Consider the following 6,238-nt stretch of genomic DNA (forward strand, 5'->3'; position numbering starts at 1 on the left):
GTATGCCCATTTGCTGAAAGTATTTAGGGACAGTTAAAAAGAAAAAAATTGAAAGAAGGAAGCAAGTAATAAAAAAGAATGTAACAAAATTTCATATTTTTTAAAAAAAATTAATTCTACCACTTATTTGGTAACTCATGGGTCCAATCAGATTCATCTCATAATAGACTAAAATGTTTGGAATGTTATACCACAAGTCAATTACTGACTGGATAGGAACAATCTCTACCCTCAAATAGTGTTATTTTCTATTTTTAATATACTGTATAGAGGAGCTAACCTCTAAGAAAGCATAGCCTTCTTTGAAGGACTTTATTGATACACTTTGAAGACAATCTTAGTTGCAAAATTTCTATTCTGTTCATGAGTACATACTGATATGAATGACACTTTCATACAGGGAAAGAAATCTTAAGAAAATAAGTAATGAATAGTTTAAATTGATTGTCAAATACAAGGACATACACAAAGACTTTGGCATTTCTGAGTCCTTCATAAATGAATCTTATGACAGTTGATTTAAGTCTATTCATGCTTCAGAGGAAAATAAACAAACTTGGCAATGGAAGGATCTAAAACAGGACACATGGACATATTGTTTAGAAACAATTCCTTCACTGAAAATTTCTTTAACTATTCACACTAGGAAGATGGAGCAAAATTCACTTTAATTGTGTTAATTTATAGCCATTTTAATTATACATATATACATTTTTCTTCACCTATTTGTCATACTAAATAAAAAGAAGAAACTGTAATCTAGATATAGTACATAAAAAAGATTTTCTACTTTTCTTTTATTGGATATTTTCTTTATTTACATTTCAAATGTTATCTCCTTTCTCTGTCTTCCCTCCGGAAAACCCCAATCCCATCTCCCTATATCCTGCCTCCATGAAGGTGCTCCCCACCCACTCACCGAATCCCTTCAGCCTCACTGCCCTGGTATTACCCTAAACTGCGCATCAAGCCTTCACAAGACCAAGGACCTCTCCTCCCATTGATGCCCAAAAAGGTCAACCCTCTGCTAAATATGCTGTCGAGCCATGGGTCGCTGCATGTGTACTCTTTGGTTGCTGGTTTAGTACCTGGGACCTCTGGAGTATCTGGTTATTTTGACATTGTTGTTCTTCCTATGGGATGGAAAACCAGCTAATCTACCATGCTCTTTGCTTTAACTACTCCATTGGGTACCCAGTTCTCAGTCCAGTGGTTAGCTGTTAGCCTCAACTTCTGTATTTGTCAGGTTCTGGCAGAGCCTCTCAGGAGATAGCTATATCACACTCCCTTCAGTATGCATCTCTTGGCTTTCCTAATATTGACTGGGTTTGGTGATTACATGTGAGATGGATCCCGATGAGTGGTAGTCTTTGGATGGCCTTTGCCTTCAGTCACTGCTTCTACACTATGTCTCCATATTTCTGTCTTTTGAATATTTTGTTTCCTTCTTATAAGTACTGATGTCCAGATTTTTGTCTTTCTTCTTCTTGAGTTTCATGTGGTCTGTAAATGTATCTTGGGTATTCCAAGGTTTTGGGATAATAACCACTTATCAGTGAGTAGATATCATGTGTATTTTTCTGTGATTGGGTTACCTCACTCAGGATGATTTTTCTGGTTCCACCAATTTGCCTAAGAATTTCATAAAGTCATTGATTTTAATAGCTGAGTAGTGCTCCATTGTGTAAATGTACCACATTTTCTGTATCCATTCCTCTGTTGAAGAAATGTGGGTTCTTTCTAGTTTCTGGCTATTATAAATAAGGCAACTATGAACATAGTAGAGCCTGTGTCCTTGTTATTTGTTGGAGAATCTTTTGGGTATATGCCCAGGAGTGGTATAGCTGGGTCTTCAGGTAGTACTATGTCCAATTTTCTGAAGAAACACCAGAAGGATTTCCAAAGTAGATGTATCAGCTTGCAATCCCAGCAACAACGGAGGAGTGTTCCTCTTTCTAAATACCTTTGCCAACATCTGTTGTCATCTGAGTTTTTGATCTTAGCCATTCTGACTGGTGTGAGGTAGTATGTCAGGATTTGAATTTCCCTGATGACTAAGGATATTGAACATTTCTATAGGTGCTTCACAGCCATCTGATATTACTCATTTGAGAATTCATTGTTTGGCTCTGCACCCATTTTTAATAGGGTTATTTGATTCTCTTGAGTCCAACTCTTGAGTTCTTTATATATATTTGACATTAGCCCTCTGTCAGACGCAGGACTGGTAAAGATCTTTTCCAAATCTACTGGTTTCTTTGTTGTCCAATTGATGGTGTCCTTAGCCTTACAGAGGCTTTGCCAATTTTATGAAGTCCCTTTTGTTGATTCTTAACATTAGAGCATAAGCCATTGGTGTTGTGCTCAAGAAATTTTCCAATGTGCCCAATTGTTTGAGCTCTTCCTGACTTTTTCTTCAATTAGTTAGAGTATATCTAGTTTTATGTGGAGATCCTTGATCCACTTGTACTTGAGCATTGTACAGAACAATAAGAATGGGACAATTTGCATTCCTCGGCATGCTGACCTCCAGTTGAACCACTACCATTTGTTGAAATTGCTTTCTTTTTCCCATTCAATGGTTTTAACTCCTTTGTCAAAGATCAAGTGACCAGAGATGTGGAGGTTTATTTCTGGGTCTTCAGTTTTATTCCATTGATCTACCTCCCTGTCTCTGTACCAATACCATACAGTTTTTTTTTTTATCAGCATTGCTCTGTAATATAGCATGAGGTCAGGTATGGTGATTCTCCTAGAATTTCTTTTATTGTTGAAAATAGTTTTTGCTATTCTGAGTTTTTTGCTTTCCCAAATGAATCTGCAAATTTCTTTTTCTAATTCTATGAAGTATTGAGTTGTCATTTTGATGGGGATTGCATTGAATCTATAGATTGCTTCCAGCCAGATGGCCATTTTTACTATAGTAACCTCCCAATGCTTGAGCATGGGAGATCTTTCCATCTTCTGAGATCTTCTTTGATTTCTTTCTTCAGAGACTTGAAGTTCTTGTCATACAGATATGTCACTTGATTTGTTAGTCATACCAAGGGATTTTATATTATATGTGACTGTTGTGAAGCATGTCATTTCCCTAATTTCTTTCTCAGTCTGTATATCCTTTCAGTAGAGGAAGGCTACTGATTTGTTTGTGTTCTCTTAGGGTCTGTATGACATCTGCCCAGGATCTTCTGTCTTTCTTAGTCTCTGGTGAGAAGTCTGGTGTAATTTTGATAGGTCTGCCTTTATATGTTACTTGACATTTTTTCTTTACAGCTTTTACTATTTTTCTTTGTTTTCTGCACTTGGTATTTTGATTATTATGTGATGGAAGGAATTTCTTTTCTTGTCCATCCTATTTGGAGTTTTGTAGGTTTCTTGTATGCTCATGGGCATTTCTTTCTTTTTAGGTGAGGGAAGTTTTCTTCTTTAATTTTGTTCAATATTTTTACTGGCCCTTTAAGCTTGGAATCTTTGTTTTCTTCTATACATATTATCCTTAGGTTTAATCCTGTCATTGTGTGCTGGCTTTTCTGAATGTTTTGTTTTAGAGGTTTTTACATTTTGCATTTTCTTTGACTGGTGTGTTGTGGTTTTTTTTTGTTTGTTTTTTGTTTTTTGTTTTTTTTTTATGGTATCTTCTGCCCCTGAGAGTTTCTCTTCTTTCTCTTATACTCTGTTGGTTAGGCTTGAGTCTATGACTCCTAGTCTTTTTCCTAGTTTTTCTATCTCTTGTCTTGTTTGTCTTTGTGATTTCCTTATTGTTTCTATTTGTATTAGATCCTGGATAATTTTGGTTAATTCCTTCTCCTGTTTAGTTGTATTCTATTTATGTCCTTCTTAATGTCCTCTATCATCATCATGAGATGTGATTTTAAATCCAAATCTTGCTTTTCCTGTGTGATGGGGTATCCAGGACTTGTTTTATTGGAAGAACTGCATTCTGATGATGACAATTAGCCTTGGTCTGATACTTATGTTCTTGCACTTGCTTCTTACCATCTGGTCATCTCTAGGGTTACCTGCCCTTGCTGTTTCTGACTGCAGCCTGTCCCTGCTGTGATTCTGGTTGTGTCAGAATTCCTCAGAGTTCATCTGTCTCTGTGATCCCATGAATCTGGGATCATGTGATCTTAAGGTCCTCGTTTTGTCTGTTTTCCTGGGAGTAGAGCTTCTTCTATGATCCTGTGATCCTGTGACCCAGAGTGTTTCAGAGCACCCCTGATACTGGCTGTTTTAGAACATCTTGGAGTCTGACTTTCTTTGGTTTTTGTGGTTCTTGGTATGGAGCCAGCACCCAAGGGCTGCACAGGGCACTGGCTCAGACCTAAGGAACCCAGTTACTCTGGGTTTTGGCACAGGGCTTCTGGAAGATGTTGTGGCCTGTCCTGTGACTCTGGGTGTTTCAGATCACCTGGGAGTTGGGCTCCCTCTGACTGTTGAAGTAGTAGGTGCAGAGCCAGCACCCAAGGTCTGCTAGGGCACTGGTTCAGATTGGAGAGAACCCACATCCCTAGCTGTGGGGCTTCCTACATCCCTGGATCCTGGGGGACCCAGTTACTCCAGGTGTTGTGGCAGATGTTGTGGCCTCCTTACCTATGATCCTGAGCATGTTAGAGCACCTGTGAGTTGGACTTCCTCTGGGTTTGTGGCAAAAAAGTTTTTTTTATCTTAGTTAGTAAGTCAAATATGATTCTAAAATAAATAGATAATAGTTTCTTGTCCTAAAATGTCAAAATTCTGATCAGGAAGTTAGAAGGGTACCATATCATAATGCCAAGGAAAGGGTAAAGAAACAGTAATTATATACAAAGCTATTTGGCTATGTTATCGAGAAAGCCTAACTTCAAAGTAGTAGTTTCTTATATGTTTTCAAATCATTTGTCTTCCCAAATAGTGCTATAATGAATTACATGAGTATAGTTTACAATTAGGAGATTTACCCTTAGCAAAGCATAGAAAATAAGCAAGTTTTCCTTTGTAAAATAAAGTACACCTGAAACCTTTCTGTTACTAAGTATCTAATATATTGGCATATTACTTTCATAGCTGAAAAGTGCAAAGTCTAACAACATTGAATAATTAATCATTTTTCTGATAACTTGAAAAGTACTCAAGAGAGTTTTTCCATCAAATTGAGTTTTTCATTCATAGTTTTTATGATAGTCTGTTGGAAGTGTACAAAGTTATGATTTTATATAAAGCATTCTGTTCCCATGTCAACTCAAATTTTTTTTTAATTTGGGGCCAATTAGTCTTTATTTGGCTATATTATATATACCAAAACCAATATAAAGAATTGAGTATGATAAAAAAAATGAAGGAATATATAGTACTAATCATATTTTAACAAGGGATGTCAAAATGAATCTCAAGTCTATAGATAAGACAATTTCATATTCAGAGGCATAATGCTATTCATAACAAAAGCAAAATCAAAAATTCTTCATATGAGTAGGAGATGAGAAAATCACTGGCTTTTAAAAGCTTATCACTAGAAGAAAGTGACTCACTTTCCTTTAGAGTTTTAAAAGGGCCTCCTCTTTCAATATAACTTTTCTCCTCTCTAAAAATGCATACTTAACCTGAAAGACAAGATAAAAACCCATCGATTCACTCGGAAATCCATTCAAAACTAATTTCTACAATATTGGTATAAAGGGAATATATAAAATATATTGATTACTTAAGAAACAAAATGTTTTGTAATGATGTGAAAAGACAAAACAAAGAAATATTCATGTGGAGGGGATTGGTGAGATTTTCATAGGTCACAGATCCTCATGGTATTGACTATTGTCAATAGATTCTGTTTCAGACCCTTGCTTTCCATCCTATAATGACTTCTTAGGAACAGGATAGTCTGGACTCATAATCACATATATCTCGCCCTCCTTCTTGACTTCTTGACTGCTCTTTAAATAAGCTGTTGAGCACTCCACATGCTAAAACAGACCATACGTTTTTAATGCCTTCAAATATATAGCAAACTATGAAACTGAAAATCAACGTAAACATTTTATCAAAGTAAACATTTTTACAACTGTGAGTTAAATATCCTCCCCAATATTTGAGAGATTGTAGAAGTTTATGGCACTTTCACAGATGGTTGATGAACTCAAGTTTTTCTTGCAAAACTAGGCAGACTCACAGGGCTGGAAATAGCTGGGTGAAATTTACTTTGGGTCTTACAGATATTTTGTTGGGTAGCACATCAAGAACACTATCATGTTTGATTCAT

Source organism: Rattus rattus, chromosome X (assembly GCF_011064425.1).
Source record: "Rattus rattus isolate New Zealand chromosome X, Rrattus_CSIRO_v1, whole genome shotgun sequence".
Lineage (NCBI taxonomy): Eukaryota > Metazoa > Chordata > Mammalia > Rodentia > Muridae > Rattus > Rattus rattus.